This window comes from Zalophus californianus, chromosome 13 (genome assembly GCF_009762305.2).
Source record: "Zalophus californianus isolate mZalCal1 chromosome 13, mZalCal1.pri.v2, whole genome shotgun sequence".
NCBI lineage: Eukaryota > Metazoa > Chordata > Mammalia > Carnivora > Otariidae > Zalophus > Zalophus californianus.
In genome coordinates this window covers 39560172-39570600 of record NC_045607.1, presented here as the reverse complement: position 1 = coordinate 39570600, position 10429 = coordinate 39560172, and the positions used below count along the sequence as shown (strand labels likewise).

General features: G+C 38.2%; 2 long non-coding RNA genes across 3 annotated transcripts; one reads left to right on the top strand and one right to left on the bottom strand.

Moving 5' to 3' along the window:
- Positions 1-323: 323 nt before the first annotated feature.
- Positions 324-4988, bottom strand: LOC113934942. Its single transcript, XR_003523840.1, has 5 exons — positions 4795-4988; positions 4577-4666; positions 2945-3490; positions 1326-1459; positions 324-491 (listed from the first exon to the last, which is right to left on the bottom strand). It is a non-coding gene; the product is annotated as an uncharacterized LOC113934942 (long non-coding RNA).
- Positions 3802-8003, top strand: LOC113934943. Of its 2 annotated transcripts, none has more exons than XR_003523841.1 (3): positions 3802-4182; positions 5822-5916; positions 7881-8003. It is a non-coding gene; the product is annotated as an uncharacterized LOC113934943 (long non-coding RNA). The 2 variants fall into 2 exon arrangements; XR_003523842.1 differs by lacking the exon at positions 3802-4182 and adding an exon at positions 5143-5333.
- Positions 8004-10429: the final 2426 nt, after the last annotated feature.

Below are 10429 nucleotides of genomic sequence, written 5' to 3'. Positions count from 1 at the left end.
TCCTGCCATTCTTGTTTGCCACCTACAATCTCATTTTACATTATCAAAGAATTATGACAGGTAATAACTATTTATGGAAACAATACTCAGGAGAGCATATTAGGACTAATAATAAAATAATAACTACGGTTTTGAAAAATGTACTGTATGCAGTAAACTGTACCGAGTGTTTGAGGTACATATGTAATACATTTTACAAATACTTGTATCTATTATTATCCCCATTTTGCAAATGAGAACGCTGAGGTTTGGGAAAGCAAGAAAATCATATGACCCAACAAATAAGTAAAAGAATTTCAATTTTTATTCAAGTGTGTCTGATTCCAAGGCTCTTGTTCTCTTGACCTGAACACTGGGCTTGTGTTCTGGTCTTCTGAACCCTTACAATGTCAGGATATATACCTCAGTGAGTCTAAGGTAAGAAAGCCTCTTTATAGATTAGGATTTTTGCTGAATAATCAGATTCCCATTCTCAGGCCTGCTTCCAAAATCTGCAAAGATAAAACATGTTACTAAGAAAACCAAGTTGAGAGCAAATTGGTTAATAGCAGCACTCTAACACTGCAGAAGGGAGTAACGGAATTTTCATTGTTAAAGACGGGTAAATTTCCCCTTATTCCAACTGTCTCAGAGATAGCCTGTTACAAGCCCAAATCCTGAGCCTAACTAGGCCCCAGGTACTCTGTGACCTGCCCACCCTGAGGCAGCTTGGCTGTCCTTTTCCCATTTGAGGACATTATGGCCTTGTTCCCAAGGAAGGCAAAATACATCTTTCCTCCTGGCTCCAGGCCACCAAAGATACTACTTGGAAATATCAAATCTAAGCTCCTTCTGCTTCTTTTGATAGCAAGGACTCTCTCATATTTGAGGGCAAATGCAGACACCATAAGATAAAGGATCCTTCAAGCCTTTGCAAGTCTGTAACCCAACGCTGCCTTTTCCACACTCTTGGGTTCCAGCTACATTCTGGTCTCTAAGCCTCAATTGCTCTAAGGATATAAACATGGAAAGCATGTATAAAACAGGCAAACATCTAAGTGATCAATCTCTTAGAAATCCTGAGACTGCTTTAATTCTGAGATCTTAATATTTAGACCCAAATATTCTCAGAAATAATTGCCTTGAGCAGCTATAAATTTCTAAAGCCCCTAATTTCATTTTTTTTTCCCCTGGATCTGAAAATCTATATGGAAGCCAGTGCCTCCAAACTTTTGTGGGAAAATCTCTGAGCTGGAATAAGCATTCTCCTCAGTGGCGGGAGCCACAGCCTGGGTTGAAGGCATATTTCTAGATAGGCTTAGATTTCCCACTTAGGAAGAACTTACAAATTATCCAGCAATGGTGGGCACGTCCTCCGCTGCTGGCTCAGCTCTGGAGCTTCTCTCCACTTCTCTACAAATTTTTCTAGCCTTTAGCATTATTCATTCACTACCATTTAGTTTCCTATGTTATGTATTATCTGAGGAGAGAGAAAAACACATCTTTTACTTCGATTTTCTCACCCAGAGGAATGCCGTTTGGACGGAATGCTCTCTTTCTTTTCTCCTATGAAGTTATTAGCAGAGACCAGCCTGTCTCAGCTCAGCACACTAGACCCAGGACACTTCCGTCAGGAGGTGGTGAGGGCCTGACCATTGTCCTCTGTTCCAGCTCAGCTCTGCCCTTAGAACCTTACCTCTCTCCCCAGGGTGTCTGTACTCCTCTCTCCTCGAGTTACCTCCCACCCCTTCCTTTCTCTCTGCTTCGTCCTCCGAACCTTCTTTCTCCTCTGTCTGATCATGAGTTATCTTAGTGGTTTCTGCTATTCTTCTGTTCCTTTCCTGACAGAGTGATGATTCCCAGGCATCTGTATATGAACATCACTATTCTAATCCCTTGTTAAATTAATATCTCTTCCCTTATTATTTACTTATGTCCTGGGGCCCCTGGAATAGTGAGAGTAGAAACTACTGTCTCAAGCCAGGACCCAGAGAACAAATGTGGAAAAGCCTCAGCTGATACACACACCTAGAAGAAAGTTTTAGGTTAAATTGCAGATAATCCTCAGCTTCTAGTACAATGACTGCAAAAGTGGTGAGTTCATATATACTATGTATCAAGTTTTTCTATTTTATTTTACCCTTTAAGTTTGATCTTCATGCTACACTTTTTTTTTTTTTTTTTGGTAGACTATTTTTCAGTATTTGACCTAAGCAGCAACCAGAGTGACTTGCCGCAAGCCCCATAGCCGTTGTATGTGTAGGAAGTGGCCCAGCTCAAAGTGTTTGGGAAGCAAAGGGGGCTCTACCTTTAATTCCTGAGTGACACGTCACCCTGTGTTTATCCCCGCATCCTTTCCACACCCCGATTTATCTGAAGAACTGACCTACCCAGGGTCCCGTTTCAAATCCCAGCCATATTTTCTTATCCCCTGACCCTCATGTGATCCACAGGCCTTCTGACTCCCTTTGTCAAGCATTCTAGTATCCTTCTCTCTCCAGCTCATTTATTTTATATATATATAATATATATGTATATATTATATATATATTATATACGTATATATTATATATATATTATATACGTATATATTATATATATATTATATACGTATATATTATATATATATTATATACGTATATATTATATATATATTATATACGTATATATTATATATATATCTCTTCCACTTATTAGCATGCCCCTTTTGCACTCACGGTACTAGTGAATAGGAAATAGCGAAACTCTGCTTCAAGATAACCTTGATTAAGTTCCCGAAAATGTTTCTTTCTTAGGTTAAACTCCACTATCCTTAGTAATGCACATGAAACTCCAGTATCCTAGGAAACCAGAGAACAAGCTGAGATTTTTACTCGGGCCCTCACGACATGGTAGCACGTCTCTTGGAAGCAGGGAGTTTGCTGAGCCCAGTTCAAAGCTGTCCTCATAATCCTCCAGCCCTTACCTTGCTTCAGAATGACCACCACCTCCTCTTCTCTCTCCTGCACACCCCTCTCTCAGAAACGGGTCTGGGGATGGTGACAGGGACGCCAGCCATCTGAAGTAAATCTTCTTGCTCTCTTTAAACCACTGAGCTGAGAGTAGCACATGATGTGCTGCAGGGGGAGGGAGTTTCCACCTATGCCCTTTGCTCGATGTCGTCCTTTTCCACATAGGCCTCATTTGGGGGCTGAAGACGTGCTTGCAGACCACTCAAGTAAGCAGCTGGGAGGAAAAGGCCCCCCTCCGGACACCAAGAACCTCTTTCCTTATGTATTATATCCTCCCTCTAACTCATCTACTTGCTCTTTACCATTTGGACCTGTATATAATACATGCTGTTTAATACCTATAATACAACCATGCTCTCTTTAATGGTTGGCTAGATCAAAGATGTGGGTATTACAGGAGATACAAAGAAGAATCAATCAATCATCTCCACACTGACGGTGTTTTTGATCAGGCTACCTCCAGCAGCTACAGCATGGCAGTCATCTTGTAGACCAGTTAGCTGAGAAGAAAAAAAAATGGAGGACAAATTAAATTTTATGTTTTGGGGCACCTGCGTGGCTGTCAGTCAAGCGTCTGCCTTTGGGTCAGGTCATGATCTCAGGGTCCTGGGATTGAGCCCCTCGTTGGGCTCCCTGCTCCGTGGGGAGTCTGCTTCTTCTTCTCCCACTGCCACTCCTCCTGCTCATGCTCTCTCTCTCTTCCTCAAATAAAATCTTTTAAAACATTTTTATGTTTTAACACACACACAGATATTGAATATTTGCAAATTATTAGGCATCATGCTAGAAACTTGCACATGCATACCTCGGCTTTGGTGAAAGCTTGGCATTGGCAGGGTTTTCTTCTTTTGTTCTAACCTTCTTTATTCCTGACCATCACTGCTAGGAACTGAAAGCAGAGAGCCCTGTGGGCCAGACCACTCCTTCAGACTGGGTCAGAAATAGAAGGGCTTCTCCATGAGAGCAGCATTTGCCTATGGAGCCCTTCTGTGTGCTCCATTCTAGCCCCCTCCCAGCACCTTTCAGCTCTAGGCTGGCAGTTATTTTTGCCTCTGACAGTTAACTACTCAATCTTTTCTGCTTCCAGCAAATGCCCCTGGCACCCTAGCTTCACACACTCCCCAAATCAATGCCTTTCTTCTGCCATTCTCCTCTTCCATCACATTCCCCATGTAATAGAGAGACTCGTCAGGTAAGACATTTTTCCCCCCTCTGAGAAAATAGCCTCAGGATCTTGATATAATCCAAAACCAGAATAAGGTATATATCCTATCTACCTAGGTACCTATAATTTATTCCCCGTGATACACAATTTCAGGTTTTATCATACTGGCTCTTATTGAAGAGACTTTCTGTTGATACCCATGTTTGCTCCAGTCCAGTCTTTTGAAAGTTAAGAAATTCTAATCTCACTTTGGGCAATAACTTTCCGGGCTGCATTTTCCTTTTCTTAAGGTTAGCTGATTTTTCATTCTACTTTCCACTTTCCAGATCATCACAGGTGAGTAAAGGTGAGAAAGAAAATAAACCAACATAAAAGGCAGCAACCATCACTCAGGTGGATAGTGAATGCATGGCAAAGTTACCTCACGAAAACTCTGGTGGATGTGAGGCTCCTACCAAGGAGTACCTCGGTTATTTGTAGGTTCTGTTTCTTCAGGCATAGTTGATCTCCTCTGGAAGGAAAATGATAACCTTAGCCTTTCTCCACTCAGTGACTTGGGTCTTCTGTACTCCCTCCTCCTTGAAAGTGTATCTCAAGCCACTCCCATCTCTGCCCAAGAAATGGTGCCCCAAAACTTACTTCCAGGCCAGCAGGAGGCTTCTCTGATATCCTCAACATCCAGATGCTTCTCCATTCGAAAGTGTTTCATTGCAGCTGGCTTTTTAAGGCAGGGTGCACTGATCCTGTAGCTGGTGTATTCATGGTGCTCAGATATGTGGCTGACCTCAGTTCTTTTCCAACCCTCTAAGACATCATGGGTGTCCCAATTTCCAATCATCCTTTTCTCTAGATGGCTGTTGGGATTTGAATATTGCCCAGGGTTCTGGAGCTTTCTTTACCTTGTCGGTTACTCCTCAGGATTCTGCCATCCCGGATTAAGTTAAATAGACATAAACCAACTGCCTTCAAAAGATAATTTCTGAAAGGAAATGCTCTCACTCACTTTTCATCACATGCTTAACAATATCTGTATTTGGACATGCGTGAATGTTTGGCTTAAGGAAAACACTATCCTCCTGGTCAGAAATAGCCTACACCTTTCGATCCTCATGCATGTCACTTCAGGGAACAACTCCTCAGTAAATAATACAGCTTCCTCAGTCACCAAAATGAAATGAGTACCTATTTTTTTTCATTTGTATAATTATAGTAACCTAAGAACCTTATTTTTACAAAGACTACTATGCTATTGTACAAACACTACTATATAGAAAAATAGAAAATTTTAAAAGATTTTATTATTAAAAATCCCATCATCTTCACAATCCATTCTTTTATATTTATCTCTTCCTGTCTTTATTCTAACAAGGAGACATTTATGTAGATTTTAAGTAGCATATGTGAAATTTTAGAGGCTTCATTTCTTCATGTCACAGCTTCATATTTAGACAATATTTAGAGATATTCTTCAAATTTAGACAATATTCTAAATTTCAAGTGATTTGAGTGAAAAATACTTTTTGATTTGAGAAACACTATGATGTTTATATTACATGTTAGTTTTCTTCCCTTTACTATATTCTTTAGCTCAATTCCTAGAAATTAGAACATACAATGAGAGTTTGAACATTGTAATAACCCCAAAATATCTTACCCACCCTTCCAGAGATGTACTATTTTTTCCGTTGCAATCGAGAGTATACGTGTGACAATTCCCGTTGTGCCTCGTAGCAAGGAGGAAAGTTAATGAGGGTTCCCAAGGTAAGACTGGTAAAATTATTTTTCAAATCCCCAGGGTAAGTCTCAAACATTTTCTAAAGCAGAGCAAGTGACTATTTAACAAAACTATTTTTCTTGAACTTCCCACATGCCAATTTATTTTCCAGAGTCAAGAATTCTCAAACTAATATCTGAGTGGCAGTTTGAAAATACAATTCTCTTCTCTCCCTGAATCTTGCCTTTGTTCTAAAAAAGAAAGCAAGTCTTGAAAATAATTTTTCAACAGTAAAAATTATTCTTTCCTGTGGGAACCACTGGACAACTTTACAACTTCATTTCATAAAATATTTCAACATACCAAGACATGTTTCTAAAAGTAAACATATAATATTTTTAGAATGTATATGTATGTATCCATATAGAGATATCTCATCTTTACGGTATGTGAAGATTCAAGCATATGAAGACAATGCCTGACATAATGTTGTAACAAACCACTCTCCTTGAACTCTTAGGAAAATACCAAAGATTTCAGAAATGCTGTTTTACTTAAACTTTATGAGTCTAATGTGCATAGGCAGCACTACTTTAGTTCCTTAGAAACTAACGGAAACAGATTTAGAGGAAGAAAAGTAGAAAGAGAAGGAAAAGGAGACTTTCTCCTATCCCAATTAAAAATTGACTGATGTGGGGGTGCCTGGGTGGCTCAGGCGGTTAAGCATCTGCCTTTGGCTCAGGTCATGATCCTGGGGTCCTGCTCAGCGGGGAGCCTGCTTCTCTCTCTCCTCCTGCCCCTCCCCCCACTCATGCTTGCTTTCTCTCTCTCTCTCAAATAAATAAATAAATACAATATGTTTTAAAAATTGATTGATGTCAAATAGTGGCACCAGGAAAAGTAACGGGCTAAGTTATGGTGCTCTTTACTTAAAACATAATTACTGTTAATATATTTACACAGTTGTATCTACGATTCCTCCAAGGGAAACCACTTGTTCCCATAAAGCAGTACAAAGTGTTAGAGATGTTGGCTGGACTGACGTATCAGTGCTGACGCTGACTGGAAGATGAGGACTAGAAATATGCATATAAGAACCCTTGAACCAATACTTGAACATTGGATTTCAAACAGGAGCGACTGCATGAAATCAGATTGGTTATATTCAGATTTCTGCTTCTGAATATTGGTCTGGTGATTTGAACTTAACTTCTGTCTTTTTATGGGTGTTATGGTAGGTAACAATAAAATGCTGTTTTAAGGTTCAATTCTAAATTTTGAAATTTCTTATCAGTATGGACGCAGTTTTGAGGGAAATTGCAGCAAAACAGCAAATCTTACCATTTTGTTGCATTTTCCAGTAAGTGGACTCAGGTCACTCATGTAATAAAGGCCATACATGTGAAAATGAAGAAGGAAGGAAAAAAATAAGAAAAGAAGGCAAAATAAAGGGGAAAAAAAGTGAGGTTTTTCCTTTAGATTATTTTCAGCCTAGCTTAAAGTAATGTGCCTAGGCTTCATTTCACATGTAAACTATTTTTGTTCCCTCTTATTGTTCCCTTCTTTGCATAAAGGCTCTGTAAAATACACATTGTTATCAATATTTTCTTCTTTTTTAAACCACTAATAATTCTCCATAATTATGTCAGTTCGTCTTATGTACTGATTTCTCTGCACATCCAGGAGTGTGTATAGAGGCTACTTTAAATCCTCATTTTCTCTCCTCATTCATGTCTCTTTTCCATTATTTTTGTTATTACCACTCCCTTGTACAGCAGAAATATCTAGATGGTTCCTCAGACCTTTTCTCCTTCTGGAAAGAACTTAAAAACTTGCTCATATTAAGCAATGAAATGAGAGAAAAGAAAAATTTCAAAAAAGCAAAGTAGCCCAAGTGCTTGGAAAAATGATGATTGACATTTAGTAATCAGCAATATCAATTGATTGGTCAGAACTGTACCTAGGTTATTACTAGAGAAATCAAACTGAGTGTGTTGTACTCACCCCACAGAGGCAAGATGGATCTCATAACTGGCTTGGATGTTGAGATTGATAATGTCACACACGCACCAAGAGGAGAAGAAAAATTTCTCTCCCAAACATGTCCAAATATGGTTTGAGAGACAAAGGAGAGGCAACTGGCTTGGGGTGTTCCCGTGGCTGGGGACACAGCTGGGGTGACTTTGTGGGATGGGTTTGGGGTGGAATTCCTACTGGTGTCCTAGGAGGGCACACTCAGTCTTTCTGTCAGATTGCCCAGACAGACAGAAGAGGAAAGGGGAATGTTGGGACTGGAAATCTGTCAGCAGTCAAATGTTCCAAATGGAATCAGAATCTTTATTACAAGTGATAAGAAGGATACTAAAGAGACTTTGGGAATGGAAGAAGCTATAGAAATTTATGAACAAATAAAAATAAATTAGCTTTGAGTTCAATGGTTACATGTGATTGATTACCGCTTGCCCTTTCAATGTCTTAGAATTGTCTTCTTTATCTATTTAAGATACAGATGTGAAGGTTATTAAAGTGGCTCTGGCACTTGTGCTCTATTAACTGTCAGGGTTCATTAACTCATATGGCTGGCTGGGTACTATTCTTTTACGCATCACTCAAGGATCAATGAGAATAAAATACTCAGAACAAAAATTTCAGCTGAGAATATATATGATATTAAAATATGAATTGTGTCTGCTTAGAAAGGGCTATCCTCATACTAGATAATAATTTTGTAATGAAACGAGCCCTATTAATTAATGAGTTAAAAATCAGTAAATTAAAATAGATGGGAGAATTGTTTAGAATGTGAAAAGGGAAAAATAAACTTCTTAGATTCTTACCTCATACTAACACTGATATTGATTCCACATTTAGGATAAATACAATAAATTTTTAAAAGCGTCAAAGCTGAGAATATCTCGCTAACAGAAACAGAAAATACGACATCCCAGCCTAGAAATCAGCATCCTGGGAGACTGGCAGACCTGATTCCATGAAAGTACCACCTGTGCTGGTTGCAGTACTGGGGATAACAATGACAATAAGAATAAAACCCCATTCATTTATTTCCTTGATAGGCAAAGGGGATTAAGAGTCACAAATATCCAGTTATAGAAAAGCCATGGAGGAGAGATGTACAGCAGAGGGAATATAGTCAATAACACTGTTATAACACCATATGGTGACAGATGGTGAGCACATTTATCATGGTGAGCATTGAGTAATGCATAGAATTGTCAAATCACCATGCTGTACACCTGAAACCAATATAACATTGTATGTCAAGCATACCTCAGTAACAAAAAATAAGAACAAAACTCCCACATCAAGAGGTAGTCGTAATGAAAGAAAAACAACAGATTGTAAAAAATGTGGACAATTAACATTTTGTGTACTTAGAGCTTAAAATTTGTAATAAGACTTCAGTAGTTAATTAGACAAAGAAAAATTATAAACCATTTTAAATGAAGAAAACAAAAAGTAGTAGGAGACATGATGATCTCAATACATAAAACAGATTGCAAAAAGAGAGAGAAAGCCCTGGCACAGCAGTTTTTAACTACAGTAACTGGAGAAAAATTATATAATACTCTATCCAGAACAGTGTAAAGAGATGGACACCCTCGTTATGCTGCTATTAGAAACATGAACAGGGACATTTGTATAAGCAAGTTACCAAAATATACCCAGAGCTTCAAAATATATATCCATTTAGTCCCAGTGATTCAACTTCTGGTAATAACTTAGGGTTAAATAAAACAGAAATCTAGAATAAAACAACTACATGAACAAATACGCAAGTTATTTATAATGACATTTATTATGGAAGACATGAACAACATCCAATATGAGATTAAAAAATCAAATGATTTTTAAAATCTAACATATATCCATTATATGGAATGTAGTGCACATATTAAAGTAAAATAGTCTTTATAAAATTATGTAATAACATGAAAATTCTTATCATATATTTTTTTAAACAAAGTACTCATTTGAACACTAAGGATAATCATGAGACTGTAGACTCCCCAAAGGATGGAAGTTTTGTTTGTTTGTTTGTTTGTTTTGCTATTGTTGTTCTTGTCATTGTAGCTGATTGCCAAATCCCTACCACATAAAACAGAGCCTGGCAACCAAGCTGGCATTCAACAAGTATTTATTGAATTAATTAAAAGGTGCTCTGCATTGCTTTAGCATATAGAAATAGACCAAATTTATTATCTATAATTATCAATGTGTAATGAGATTACGGACATTGTCTTCCTTCTCCATAACTGCATTTCAAAAACCTTTTCAAATTGATTCATGAAAATAAAATTACTTTTGAAAATAAGGTAGGAGAAGAAGGTGAGGGGACCCATGTGCCTTCACCTTCCTACTAGGAGCCAAATTTCTGGAGGTGTACATGGGTTAGGGAATACCAAACAAAAAAAAGGCAATTTCCGTGGGTTGGCATAGAGGAAACACAACATTCGTCACACTAATCATGATTTTCATTATTGGACATCAACAGAAATTTCAGGAGGGTGATCAGTACAATCCCACCTGAACAATTTCCAG